The sequence below is a fragment of the Pinus tabuliformis genome, chromosome 3_2 (assembly GCF_031772625.1).
Source record: "Pinus tabuliformis cultivar Carrire ecotype Pingquan chromosome 3_2, CPIR1, whole genome shotgun sequence".
Taxonomy (NCBI): Eukaryota; Viridiplantae; Streptophyta; class Pinopsida; order Pinales; family Pinaceae; genus Pinus; species Pinus tabuliformis.
The window spans coordinates 310,636,840-310,652,671 of NC_142302.1; positions in this window are offsets into that span (position 1 = coordinate 310,636,840).

Below are 15,832 nucleotides of genomic sequence, written 5' to 3' on the forward strand. Positions count from 1 at the left end.
GAATATGACTTCATTGACTAGATACTTTGAGACCAACCCACCAACACCATGCCTCTGGATGAGCTAGTAAAATAATAAGAGATTAGTGTTTGGATTGAATTATGCTCACTTTAAAAAAGTCTTTCCCATGTAAAATTTTTAGAATTTGGCCCATCTAAAACCTTAAATATTAACCCCTCTCTCTCAGCCAACAAGGAAGAGAAATTTACAAGATGTTGAGAGAACACTTAGATGCCTTTGCATGGAACTATAAAGAAATGAAGGGGGTGCATTCCTTGATTTGTACTCATCATATATACATCAAGGAGGGATGAAAACATATGCATCAACCTTAGAGGAGAATGAACCTATCCCTCAAGGACATAGTAAAGGAAGAGTTACAAAAGTTGTTGGATGCAGGGTTCATATACACAATCTCAGATAGCGAGTGGGTGTCCTCTCTAGTCTTAGTCCCAAAGAATAATGGGAATTGGAGGATCTATGTGGATTAAAAAGAACTGAACAAGGCCACAAAGAAAGACCATTTCCATTTTCTTTCATTGATCAAGTTTTAGATGGTCTTGCACAAAATAATTTATTATCTTTCCTGGATGGATTCAGTGGTTACAATCAAATCCAGATCAACCTCAGGGACCAAGAGAAGACTAAATTCACATGTCATCAGGTTACCTTTTCTTATAGGGTCCTCCCATTCATTCTATGCAATGCCACTTCCACTTTTCAAAGGATAGTTATGAGCATATTTGATGAGCTTGTCCAGGACTCTGTGGAGATATACATGGATTATTTCACTCCCTATGGCTGTGACTTCCTGGAGGCTCTCTCTAATCTGGGAAAAGTCCTGAGAAAGTGCATTGAAATGAACCTCTTCCTAAGTCTTGATAAATGTGAATTCCTAATTAATGCAGGGACTATTCTTGGCCATTCAATATCTCAGGAAGGGATACAAGTGGACCCAAACAAGATTTCCATCATAAAAAGGGTCCCTAATCCTCAAAAGCAGAGGGATGTTTGGAGTTTCTTGGGCTTAGATAACTATTATAGGAGTTTTATCAAGGATTTCAGTAAAATGACTTAACCATTGTTTGGATTGTTGGCCAAGGATTCAGAATTCTATTGGACAAGTAGCTGCCAGGAGGCCCTTGAGATATTAAAAGATAAATTGACCACTGCACGCATACTTAGGGGGCCCAATTGGGCCTCACCTTTCCATATCCATACTAATGCCACATACAACATTGTGGGGGTAGCCTTGGGGAAAATAGATGATAATTTACCCTATGCAATTTATTTTAGTAGTAAAAATCTATCTAAGGATAAATTGAACTTTACTGTCACTGAAAAAGAGCTCTTAGCTATTGTACAGTCCTTAAACAAATTTAGGCACTACATTACTAGCTACCAAAATTTTGTGCATACATATCATACAACTATTAAATATTTGATGAATAAACCTAATGTGAATATTATAATCATTAGATGGTTGTTATTGTTACAACAATTTGATTTGATTATCATGGACAAGACCAGAAAAGAAAATGTAGTTGCAAATTTTTTGTCTATACTTACGTTGCCTACAGGTGATGAAGGGATGGTTCATGATCATCTTCCAGATGAGCACCTATTTTCTATACTAGTGATATGTCCCTAATTTTCTCCAATATTCAAATACCTAGTTGTTGGGAGATTTCCTCCAAATATGTCATCTAGGGAAAAGAGCATAATTGTAAGGAAAGGTGCCCCTTTCACTTGGATTGGGGGAAATATTTTCAACCTAGGACTGGATCATATTTTAAGGAGATGTGTTATGGAAGAGGAAGTATTTTACGTCCTCTCATATTTCCATGATGGGCCCTGTGGGGGTAATTTTACTGTCAAGAGAACAACTTTCAAATATTTACAAGCTGACTACTATTGGTCCAGTCTCCACCAAGATGCAAGAAGGTATACCAGGAGATGTGATGAGTTTGAGGATGGGGAAACCCACACCTAGGGATGAAATACATCTACAACCTCAAGTGGCCTTAGATCCATTTGACAAGTGGGGCATGTATTTCATTCGTCCAATCGATCCATCATTAGGGTAGAAAAAGTACATCATTGTGTGCACTAATTACTTGACAAAGTGGGATGAGACAAAGGTTGTCAAAACAACAATAGAGGAGAAAGTGGCTGAGTTCTTAAGGGAAAATATTTTTTACAAATTTGGGTACCCAAGGGAGATAATCACCAATCAGAGGGCTCAATTCACATCACATTTGATTGAGAATCTCCTAAGGAAGCATCATATCAAACACAAAACATCTACTGCCTATCACCCTCAGGAAAATGGGAAAGTAGAGGTTACAAATAGGGAATTGGAGAGCATCCTCACTAAGGTTTTGAGCAGTAGTAGGAGAGATTGGGAAGACAAATTAGTGGAGGAAACTTGGGGCTATAACACCACTTGGAAGACAACTACTACATTCACTCCATATGATCTAGTTTATGGGAATAAAGCTCTGCTTTCTATTGAGTTTGAGTATAATACTTTGAGAATGGCAGCCCAATTGGACTTGGATGTCACCAAAGCACATCAGGAGAGGCTGCTCCAATTGAATGGCTTGGATGAGTTCAGAATGTAGGCCTTACTCCACACTGAATTTATACAATTGCAAAGGAAGGTATGGCATGGTAAGAATATCAAGGAAAATGCTTTTCAAGAACGGGATTGGGCATTATTATATGATTATAGGTTCAAAGGTTTTAAAGGAAAAATGATGAAAATATGGTTAGGGCTATACATGATAGAAAAATCTCATGACAATAGAGTTGTTCAAATCAATACCATTGATGAGGAAGGGATCTCCTTTCTTGTTAATGGTTACAGGATGAAGTTATACAAGAAACCTATGTCCAAGGTAGAATTCATCAATACACTCAATAGAGAAGTCAATGTGATTGGGAGTGTCATAGCTCCCAGTCCACAACGCTCTTAGATATTTTTGTTGAAAAGAAAAAATAAGAAAAAAATGAAAAAGGCCTGGATGAAAACCTTTATGAGGCATTTGAGGCCAACTCATTGAAAACCTCTCTGAGGCAACCTAGGAGAAAAAGGAAAATAGAAAAAATAATAAAGATCCCTAGATGAGAGCCTCTATTGGGGCACCTAGGGTAGGCATGTAAGTTAAAAACCTCCTCTAAGGCAACCTGTTTACCTCAAGGAAAAATAAAAAAGGAAAAAAAAAACATAAGAAATGGATTTCTTCCATACATATGCTTCCTATCCATTACCTCCACTCATGTGATCACATCTTTCCACCATCCCATTAGCCAAAACTTCAATTTGCACCCCCTCTCTAGACTCCTATAGGAAGGAGCTCTAATTACTATAGGAAGATCCTGTAGTGCAACAAGAGGTTCTAGAAAGCTACAAGAGGGAGATTCGAGGACAAGGATATCCAAACAGGGACCCTATGACCTTGAAAATGATAAAGAAGGTTCACCCGTCATGTTCCATAATCCATCTATCACTCATCCACCCCATTTCACAAAAAATTCACTCACTATTCACTCACTTTGTCTTATCCATGTTAAACTTTTTAAAAAACATACATAAGCCATTATCTTAACTTCTACAAGTCTACATTACTCCCTCATGGTCCTAACATTATCCTCATGACTTCTTAAAACTTCTTTCATCACTGTCATGCAGATTTAAGACCCAAAAGGAAAAGGAAATGACTTCTACATGAAGAAAACCTCCTCTGGTAGTAGCATGTGCACACATCACAAAGAGAAATGATATTTTTTTTCAGTAGGGGGGTGATGGAGATGTATTAGACCACTCTGAAGCGCTCATACCACTCCCAAGAGGATGTTCCACCAGCAGAAGTATCTTGAAAATCAACAAGGTACCTGCACACATAGAAAACACAATAGTCAAGTATCATGAGGAGAAATGAAGAAATAAATAGGAAATAAGCTAGAAAGTCAAATCACTTCATGACAATGATATGGTCCAGCTTCAGCATGAAAATCCTTGCAACATTTCGATCTTGAGGTAGGTATAGGTATGGAAAAATATTACTTCCTCCCTATGTGTGAATAATGAAAATGTGTAGATATCGAGCGTGAATGTTTTAATAATCTTGAGGTGGCTATTTAATTTTACAACCCTTGGATAATAAACTAAAAGTGATGCTAAGAACTCATGTAACATGGAGATGCCACATCAGCTGAGTTGGGATCACAAATAGTGGGTGGTGATTACAAGAAAAGTATAAATAATCACTCATACTGAGAACAACAGTCCAAAATAGGAAATCTCATGCGACTGCCAAGTCACCAAAGCACTCCAGGCCTAAACCAAAAATGCCATATTGTGTACTTGGGCTTGGGTTATTTTGTATAATCACTCGTTTCAAAAATATTTAGGGAGGAAAATATTAGGGTCCCATCATGGAGTTCCGAACCCCGTTCTGTAATTGCTACAGGAATGATCTACAAGAAAGCCTATAACTACTATAGGACGGTCGAGAGGCTGCTACATGAAGGTTGAGAAGGTGGAGGAAAGCTATAGAGGTTTGAATTGATATTTGAATTACCACCTTCATCGTAGACTACATGACAAAAAGTAAGTTTCATCATCTCCTTCATCCATCCATCATATCGTATGCAACTTTCACTACAAATTCTTTTGGCAGTGGCATTGTAATTGTGAAATTAAAAGATCTTCTCGAGTAGTAGAGTAATGGGAATGTAAGAAATTATCTAACAAGGAATGTTTAACTCATTGTTCCCACTAAATTACACACTGAAGCTATAGAAGAAATCTCTCTCCCTCACTTAATTAAAAACATAGAGAAGAGATGGGGGGAGGATTTGACAGAAGGGATCCCTCAGATATGAAGAGAATCCACCTACACCCTCCTATGGTAGAATTTTTTACATGAAATCAGTGGCTAGGATTCTTCAATTTGTTGAAAGGGTATGATGATGACCTTGCCTTTGAAGTTTCCATGGATAGTGCCACCACTGTGGTGAGTGGGTTGGATATCTCTCTCAGCCCTGAAATAATTATTAAAGTAACAATCCTACCTCTAGGAATGAAGTGGAGCAGAGTAGACAAAGCCACCAGTGTCACTACAAAAAAAATTTCTTCACTACCAATGAAAATCATCCTGGAATTAAGACTTCTGTGGTTAATATCTTCTCACTTAGCAATTGGAGAACCCACAGTAAAAACCAATTTTTTTTTTGTCAACGTTTCAAATCCCAACAGGAATCCATCATTAGGACAATTATTGAGTTTTGATAGTAGAAGAGCTCAATTGTGAGATATAAATAGTTATGAGGTAGCTATTTTGATCTTAAGGGAAAAAATGAAGGTCGGCTATTTTAATGATAAATATTGTGCAATTTTTTTTTTTTATTAAATTAGGTTTATTTTAATTTTAATGAAAATCATGTTGAGGACAAGAATGGAGTTAGGAAGGAAATCCTACCTTATCCTTGGGATGAGGTGGTCTACCATATTTTGAAATACATATCTTGTGATGGAAGAATGACTGTAGTATATGCTTACGAGTTTATATTACTTCGTGAATTCAAGTTATAGGAAAATGTGCCTCTTGCTCAAAGAATTAGTGTGTTATACTACATCTTGCAGTCCATCAGGGAAATGAGTCAAAAATTGAGAGAGGGATAGCACCAACACTTAGGCCACCATGGCCTCAATAAACTCATAGTGTTGGATTTATTGAGCAATTTTAGAATACCTATCCTTTATTCCAAATTCGTAGACATGGATAGAGAAACCTTCATTGAGCTACAAATCCTCACACTAGGTGACACCCTAGCCTCTAGTGTTGGGGGAAGATAGGGAAAAATGGAGAAATAAGAGGAAGAGGCAAGGAAAAAAGAGGAAGAAGTAGTAGGGCTAGAATAAAAGGAAAGAGAAACAAAAGTAGAAAGGATAGTAGAAGAAGAAGAGATGAAAATAGAGGAGGAAGAAGAACCAAAGGTAGAGATAGGAGGAGAAGAAGATGAAAAAGAAGAGGGGGAGAAACAAGAAAAATCAAGTCCTGAGAAGACTACTGAGCCCAGAGAAAAGAGATAGCCCCAAAACAAACACGTTTGTCTCCAGGAACCACTGAACAGAAGGTAGCTGCAATTTTAGCTACCTTAAGCACCCGAGTCAAACCTAAAAATAAGAGACAAAGGCAAGCCCCCTATATTTTAAGACCAGAAAAATCACTAGGATCAAGCAAGGGAGGCCACAAACTCCAACAAATCTCCCCATCATAGTTGAGGAGTCCCTAAGCAATAAATATGAGGTAGGGATAGCTGAAGGAACAATTGAAGAGGTCACCTCCCCAAAACTCACAACAAAGACTCCTATAGCATATGTAAGGAGGCCCACCACCAGAGAAATCTCTTTAAACAACCCAAGACACCAACAACCCTCCAAAAATAAGAAAAAGGGAAGCTACAGGAAGGGCGGGGGTATTTTTAAAACAATATAAAGCACACATTCATATAAAACATAAGTTAAGGGATACGTAGGGGTTTTTCTACAACAATATTATTTATTAATATTTAGTTCAACTTACAGACTCAAGACTTCCATGTGGACACGCTGCAGGGGTCCACGCACTCAATTGCAAACTCTACTCTAGGCCTCTGCGCACACAATTGCAGAGCCTTCCTTCTACTCTAAGACTTCTACGATCTTCCATCTACTGACCCCTTACATTCATCTTCATCTTCTATTGCTTCCTTAGACTCTCTAAGACACACTTATCTATACAATCCCATGGTCCGTGGACCATGGGTAGATCCTCGAAAGGCCAACTAAACTTACATAAATAAGGGTAAAACCCTTTATGAATCTTTAACTATCTACGCACTCCGCGACCACAATTTGCGGAGAATTTATATTTTATACATCAAAACTTGGGCTTTTTTTCCCAAAAACTAACCCAAGGTATGCCATCCCAATAATCCCCCAATACAGAGACCATGACCCACCCTCGAGTCACTTGGTTGGTGCGAAGATCTTACTGCAAAGATCCCCCACCTCCACTTTTGCAACTGCTACCTTAGTTGCGCTCTGCATGGCTGCCTACTTGATCTGTTCCACCAAGTTCTCTGTGGTTGGTCCTACACTGTCCTTCTTGATTTACTATTGCGTACTTTGCAAGTTCGCTAATTTCTCCTGAATATTGGTGGAGATGATGTAGACCTCATCCAACCAGGGCCCAAATCTAGCCTTAAGAATGACCTTTTTCTTTTGCATTGCTTCTACTTGTGTAAGTAGCTGCTTCACTTCCTGCAGCTTGGTAAGGCATTGTGTTGTAGCAACTGTTGGACACCTAATCCTCAATGTGTTAGTGTGGAAGCCGAATGGAAAAAAGGAGTCCAAGAGACCTTGGGATGTGGAACCCAACGGTCACATAATGCACTATAAATGTATATCATTTTTCCATAAAAATTGTACTTGCATGATTTATCATTCATATTGTTCTTGCTCCCATGTGTGTTTAACATGGTATCAGAGCGGGCGATTGCTGGTCCTGCTCCAATTTGAGCCACTTGTTTTGTGGTCTCTATATATATGTCATTTTTGCCTTTTTCCAAATCAAAATTAAGCAGAATTGTCACCTTGTAAAGTGTTTTACTGTGTGCAGACCTGCAAGTTCTGCCCATTACCCGTGACGCTCCATTAATTTTGTCTTCCATACTTGCACTCTGTCTGCCACACCTGCGCTGCCCTGACATATTCTATTTATAATTCTTGTGCCCTATTCAGTTGAATACGCTCAGACTTCAAAATCGTTTCATATTCTCTGTAAACTAGGATCTGTCCATAATTAATGCATCTGTCCATATTCCTGCGCCACTGGGCTCTATCCATAATTAACGCATCTATCATGGTCTGTCTTGTGTATCATTGACCGCATCTGAAACTGAATAGTCAAGAATTCCTGCTGCAGACTTTTTCCATGCAGCTATTCATGACGTAAAAGATATGGAGTCTACAATTTTAACAAAATTTCAAACAAGGGAGAAGGATCGCCTCTCATTGTTCCGACTGTTCAATACGCCTCTCAAATGTTCTTCCCAGTCATTTGTCAGACTCTTGTAAAATGCCGCATATTCTTCCTTCGTGATATTCTCTAGTTTTCTCATCCGGATAGGCTTCTGTTTGTTCACAAGACTCCATAATTGTTCCTAATAACTTTTAATATTTTGTTTTGTTGGAGAGTTTTGCGAGAAATATTCAGAGGAAGGTCTTCAGAGTCCACGACACCCTTTACAAAGCTAAGCTCCTGAATATGAAATGGGATTTGGCACGCATTCATTCGGTGTAGATCTGTTCTGCCGTGGAGCTACTTGTTAGCATGCGCATGCCTCACTTGAGAATCTCCACTTGGCATTCCTTGATTCACGGTGGTCTCTCCTGGTATCGATTGGTATATTTTTGAACAACGTATTTAAATCATATAACTGTCGGTCTCTGCAAAGGAGACGCTGGGACTTCATGGTACCACTGCACACAGAAGGGCTTTGTGGTATATATGTTTTTATATGGTGTGTTAATCCTGCACATATCTATTTTCATTTCAATGGTATAAGAAACTTGAATCCACCGCCTGCCTCCCAGCAAATGTTATGCATATAAAATTGTTTAGTGATGTACTGATGTAGTGTCAAGAGGGGATTGGAAAGAGAATGGGGGTTGGATCGAATTGAGAATTTTCTGGTAACATAGATAAAAGATCCTTTCACTCACAAGCCGTAACTATAATTTGAGCTAGGATGTATGTATTTTACAGTGATGCTTTTGATAATGCTCTTCTCAGGAGAGGTTGACAGAGCCATTTAAGACCGATAGAGGTCTAACATATGTGATCAAGTTAAACCATAATTGTGCATCACGTTTTTCAATATGATAGTTGGTTGTAGAGTTCTAACGTAGATGATGAAATTGAACCCTGAATTATGTATCATTTTTACCCATATGTCAGCTGCTTGTAGCAGTCCAATGTAGATGGTGAAGTTAACACATGAATTGTGCATTATGTAAGTGAGCTAAACTCATTCTTCACTAGCGTGTTGGTTCTACCTTCAGGAGTGCTCGAACTATTTGTACTTCAACTACAGATTGTGGAAGACATTCATTTTTTCTTGCAAAGGAGTGTTGTTTATGCATGGAAGAAATCAACCAGAGATGTGGCTTCATCCGTAATCTGCTCAACAACGAATAATACCATTTTTATGGGTATTCTCAGCTATATATTTATATAGAGGTCAGTTCGTTCTGCGCATCCAAAGTTTTCTCTTTTTGAGAAATCCACCCACAAGGCTCTCTTTTTTCAAGAAATCCACTCATTCATGTAAAGAACTATAGAATCTATTTTGTGTTAAATTTCTGTGGAGAGACTCTTCCAGAAATTATGTGGCTGTGGGGTCGACGTATGCCAGTGTCATCTACAGCAACCAAGGGCAAAGTTTTGTGTGAACTTGTCTATGAATTGATGTAATCTATTAATTTGATGCAAGGAGTGTTGTTGACTGTTTGCATTAAACAAATATTAGATTTAGAGATTTGATATGACAGTATTGACACATTATTCTTTGTAAATGCCTATGATAAGGCAACTATTGAGTTGGTACTGTTGACATTGTTGATCTATAGACATGTATTGATGAAGTGGAGTATGATTTCACATTCTAGGGTTTCAGAGATAAGTCTTGCATTACCAAGTATTATTGACTGAATATGCTGATGGATAGACTCTGATGATGATGTTGAATTGACGGGGTAAGTGTTATGTCAGAGAGCTTGATAAGCCTTGATACACTGCTATAATTTTACCACTGTTGGTTTGATCATTGCTATGGCAATGTTGCAATGGACAAAACATGGTTGAGATTGCTCTACTAAGACTGTCGACAAATTTCATTTGCAAAGAAAGTCAAATATTGACTCTTTTTTTTCATAGTGTGTGTAGTTTGAATAATTTGAGAAGTACATTAAAGCAGTGAGTCATTTGCTACATTGAAATTGGTACTGTGTTGTCTGCTACAGTGACTCTGTGATATTGGCATCCTGTTATTCATCTAATAGTTGCAATTATTTATAGACCAATTTGTAGCTGAAGATAGCATTAGTTCTCTGATTATATTGGTCTGAAATGGATAGAATAGATGATGTATTGAAACTACTGAATAATTTAATACTTTCCACAGTTGATGAGATGGTTAAGATCAACAAAACCTCTCTTTCCAATATTAAAATTTGTCTCCAAAATGCACATGAGAATATTGAGTTTTTGCAGCTTGAGACAAAGCTGCAGCAAGAAGAACTACAACAATGGAGTCATCATTCTGAACCTGTTTCTGTTCAGAAGATTGAAACAAACTCCCATAAATAGCAAGACAATAATGTTACAGTGCATTTAGATAAAGCAGCAGTTGTACACACAGATTCAAAAAATCAGTCTGCACTTCCCAAGCCCATCATTAGACCTTGGGAACAGCTTGTCCACAACAAGCATAGAACTGGTCTTGGATATGACAAGGACTTGTCCTTTCATATTCCAGACTACTCAAAGCCCATTCAGTTTCAAAGTGCTAGATTCATTCATGATAGTTCACCTGCTCCTCATGACAGTTCACCTCCAGTTGTTCCAGATTCTACTCCTCTTCCACAGCAACAACAACAACGACAGATTGTAAAATGCCAACACTGTGACCAAGTTGGCCATCTGAAAGATCATTGTTTTGATCTTCATCCATGTAAGCACTGTCATAAAACCAGTCATTCTTCACACAGATGCTTCAGAAACAAACGTCCTGCAAGAACAAAGATTCATCTTGGATGGATCGCTTCTTGGCAATGGGCATCAACAGCCAAGAAGATATTCCAATCACATGTCAGAACTTGTTCTAGAGTATTGAACAGTCTTGCAGTTGAGTTTTATCCATCATCTCACCTTGTATCTGACAAGGGGGGAAATGATGGTCATCTACAAGCTTCAAAGCCACATCAAGTGAGCCTGAGCCACAACCTGCCACACCAGTTTCAGAGTTGTAGCCAGAGACAAAGATGCCCGTGAACATGCCTTCAGTTGGCAATGTGGGACACTTCCTCTAGCAGAAGACTTCAGCTTCTTGCCAGCTTTGGAAGAATTCCAGGAACAAAATTGAGAACACTTCCTCTAGCAAAAGACTCTAGCTTCTTGCTAATTTTGGAAGAGTTCCAGGAATTGAATTAAGCATTACAGAGTTTTTGGTCATCCTTAAACCATCACAGGTTGAGACTTCCCTTTTCAGGTTGAAGTTCTCCCTTTTATGTAGGGTGTGACCTCCCTTTATTGGTTGAAGGTTTCCCTCTTCAAAAAAATAGGAGCACTTCCTCTAGCAGAAGACTTCAGCTTCTTGCCAGTTTTGGAAGAGTTCTGGGAACTGCACTAAGCGTTCCCGTGTTGGTGGTCATCCTTAAACCATCACCCTTTATACCAACATTTCAGAGAGCACATTCAGCCTAGTGCTGCCATGCATATTTGCACATTTTGTATTACAGCTCTCTTCTTGGACTCATACATAACCCCTCGGATTAAGGGGGGGAATGTTGGACACCTAATCCTCAATGGGTTAGTGTGGAAGCCGAATGGACAAAAGGAGTCCAAGAGACCTTGGGATGTGGAACCCAACGGTCACATAATGTACTATAAATGTATATTATTTGTAAATAAAAATTGTACTTGCATGATTTATCATTCATATTGTTCTTGGAGCTCACGGACTTCTATGTTTAAGACATACAAGGTGGGATCTTCCTGCAGGGCCATGACTACCTCCATAGCCTGCTCAAACAATGCGGTTCAGTCTACCACTGCAACATCCACTATCGCGACTCCATATTTCACAACGCTTCGCGGTGTTCCCTTACCTCTGGGGGGTTGAAGGTTGTGACTTCAACTCCAGTTTAGTTATCTTCATGTTCTACTTGAACTGAACTCGAGCGACTTTGGCCTTAGCATCACGCATGCATGCAGCAAGCTTTCTAATCTTTGCTTCCAATGATGCTTCCTCTGGGATATTCAATTATGGCACCCTTATGCATGCTTCTGCCATTGCGGCCTCCAGCTGGGTGCTCTGTGCTTGAATTTTCTCCTAGGTGTGCAATGCCTCTGACTTCTCAGTGAACATCTATTCATTGTTCACTCTATATTCACTTAAGAGGCTTAGTGTGCGCTGCCCCCGAGCTCTGAACTCTACTGTCACACCTGCTTGCAGCGTGTGAATTTACTCATTGGGAAGCCCTTCCAGGTTGAGGTAGATGTTCTTCAGAGAACTGATGATGACCTTGTCATCAGTTGCCTCCATGCTCAGGGATCCATCTAGCAGTGCGATGGCCCAGACATCTAGTGATTGAACCATCTCTGCTACCTAAATAGCCCCTGGTGCCAAACTAGTTGATGCAATGCTGACCTACCCTATGCCTACTTGGATCCTACTCATCTGAATCTGTAGCTAGCAGAGATCCTTCTGAATGGTACTCAGTGCCCATTGTTGTTGCTGTTCGAACTGCTAGAGCAGTTCCATTATGGTATCGCACACCTTGTCTCCAATCTCATCAAGGTCACCTTTTCTGAGCATGATTGGGTCCAACGATGACTTTGCCACTTTTGATTTCCTCCGCAGCCCTTCCTTCCCTTGTTCACTATACCTTTTGATTCGGAAGGGAGTGCTCTTCTCCTCTTGACCACCACCGCCCTATTCTAACTTCTCCTCCTCCTCTGTTGGGGCAAAGGGGACTTACCACTCTGCTCAGAGTTGTGTTATTCCTATTCAGCTGCTAATCCACGGCACACTCCTCTCCCACCTGGGCATTCACCTTGGCCTCTTTTTCGTGCTTCTCGGCTAACTTTTGGACCTTCTGCTTGATCGCTTCCTTCTTTTTCTTCTCTGTGGACTTGTTGGTGCCTGCAGCTAGATCAGATGGAGAATGCCAATTTTTCAGACAGCGCTTGATGGTTTCTTGAATGATGTCGTCCATGGCCAAGTAAGGGAGGTTGAACCATTTCTGTTGTAGATCCTTTCATGCTCTGATGTACACATGATGGAAATCTGCTTTGAATTCCACGTATTGTGACAATTTCTCAAACATGATTGGTGACAACTGTGGCTTCTAGTTGATGGCCATCCGAAGGCTCACCTCCATCAGCACCCAAAAGACTTTGGTCTCTTTGACCCACACAACATCTTTTGTGGCCCAAATGGATGCAAACTGGGTAACCTCCAACAATCCCTTGTCCACAGGAGGAAACTGACTATCCTTAGGTAGATCCCAAGCTACTAATATGATAGAGAGTAATAACCACGCATAGTGGAATGTTTTACTATGATCTTGCACCTCGGGATAGTTTGGCAGGAATTCGATATAGAGGTAGTGGGACCAATTGAACTACACACCCTCTATGCACTATGTAGCCAATCAAATAACTGGTGCCGAAACCTCATTCGCATAATGTTTTCTCATGACTTTGCCCACAATGATCTACATACTATGAGGTTGGTGATAGAGGTCATCTAGTACTCGCGTGACTTCTTTACTAGTTTGAAGTTTTCCTTCATCTTTTCAGTGAGGTCATCCTCGCTCATCTTTCCACCAAACTCCTTGTCTAGATTTAACCCGAAGTGTGGCAACAATGTGATCTGATGGATCAGCATGTCAATAATAGGGATCAGTGCGCTCAACCACAAACAGTCGTCATGCACCAGGGTCAGCAAATGCTTGATAAAAATTAGGTTGATGTTGGAGCAGTGGTGGTGGGGCAACCATAATAGGTTCAACAACCCCGACTGATTCACTCCACGAATCCACTCCACATACTTCAACGTGGTGACACCCGATTCCTTGTAAAAGACCCTCTTCATGTAGGTTTCTGTTTCCAAGTGGTGTAACCTCTCATGGTCCATGAAATCCTAGTTCTCTAGCTTTAAATGTGGAATTCGCGCAAAGCACTGACCTTAGAATGTAATGCTCTTCGGAAATCAGAGTGTGTGGATCAAGAACTTCTCTATCTTGATCTTTCGTGATTTTTACTTTTCCCTTGTTTGGAGGGATATAATCTGGAAACTTGGACATAGGTTCTACCCCCTCAGTGTCTATGCCCCTCATGCCCTCTGCAGCCTCTAAATGCACCACTTTCCCCTTATCCTTTAAGGACGATTTATCTTTCTTCTGGGCTTGTGTAGCAGCATGCTTCCTCGGTGACTCGTGCACCGGCATGGACTTCTTCTATTTTTCCTTCTTGGGTTCGGGGACTTCTCTCACTAGTGTAGGCTTCGGCCTAGGCGACCTCAGTACCATAGGCATAGCAGCTGGCACCTCCATGCTCACAACCTCTGGAGAAGCTCCCTCAGAGGCGATAATTCCTCTAATTCTAGTGGTTTCAGTGGGACCTGGTCTTAACATGATGTTAGTAATGATTTTTCGATCTAACTACAGAAATTTGTTGAACATGGGGCTTGCAAACAAAGCTTTGAAGAACTCACGATTCATGTGCAACATACATGACAACTCAAAAATTCCAAGGATGCAAAGTTTTTTCTGTTAGACATCGACACGTATTTTATAGGCGAATTTGAATTTGAATTCGACCGTTCCCCCCAAAATATATCCATAAATGCTGATTTGGCGGTAAATTTCCAAAGATTTCACTCTTAAATAAACCTTAAATGTCACCCCCATGCTGCTCTTAACTGTCGCCTTACTATCAAATCATGAACAGTGATTGTAACAGTCACTTTCTGCCTATGCTGTGTGGTCTCTCCCCCTATAGCACACCTCCCTTCACACTTCTTCTGGTGCTGTGACATCATCCTTTTTCGTGCATTCACCCTGTCGCATAGTTCTACAAACTGGGCAGTGTAGATTATAGTCTCGTGCCTCCTTGCAGCTTCCTAGAGCACTAAAACTATGCTACTATCATGTAGTCATTGGGTCAAATCCCCAGTGTATGGCTTCAATCGACTTCCATTTACCCTTCCCAGAAATGGGTCTCCATTCAACTTCACAAGTTGAACTGCTCCAACATATGTAATCTCTTTGATAACATATGGCCCCAGCCAATGCATCTGAAATTTTCATGGAAACTTATCAAACTTACTGTCATATAATAAAAAGAAATTATTTACCTTGAAGGTGGGCAGTCTAATGTGTCGATCATGCCAAGATTTTTCACGCTCCTTCTGAACCTACTAATGAAATCCAGCCAAAAACCTATCTTCCTCAAGCTTTGTTAGCTACGTGAGCCTTTATTTTAAGGCTTCATGGTACACCATTCTTGTGAAAGCCGCAATGTGTAGACTAGGGAGAATATACTCCATAGGCATGACAGCTTCCACCCCATAGACCAACCTAAAAGGTGTCTAACTAGTAAGCTTTTTACAAGTAGTTCTCTAAGCCCATAACATCGCTAGTATGCACACATCCCAATCATTTCACTATGCTTTCTAAATCTTCATCAGTGCATTCTCCAATATACTATTAAATGCCTCAACTATTCCATTGGCCTGAGGATGATATGGCATACTCTTCTGATGATAAACCTGGAACTCTTTTGTCAATGCACTGATCATTTCGTTGAGAAAATGTGTACCCCAATCACTCATTAGTAACTTTGGGAAACCAATCCTAGCCAACACATATTGAAATAGAAATTTCGCTATTGTTTCCCCTATACAATCCTTCACAAGTTGTGCCTCCACCCATCTGGTCAAGAATTCGATCGCGATGGTGATATACCATGGACATTTTTTCTTTCCTAGAGGC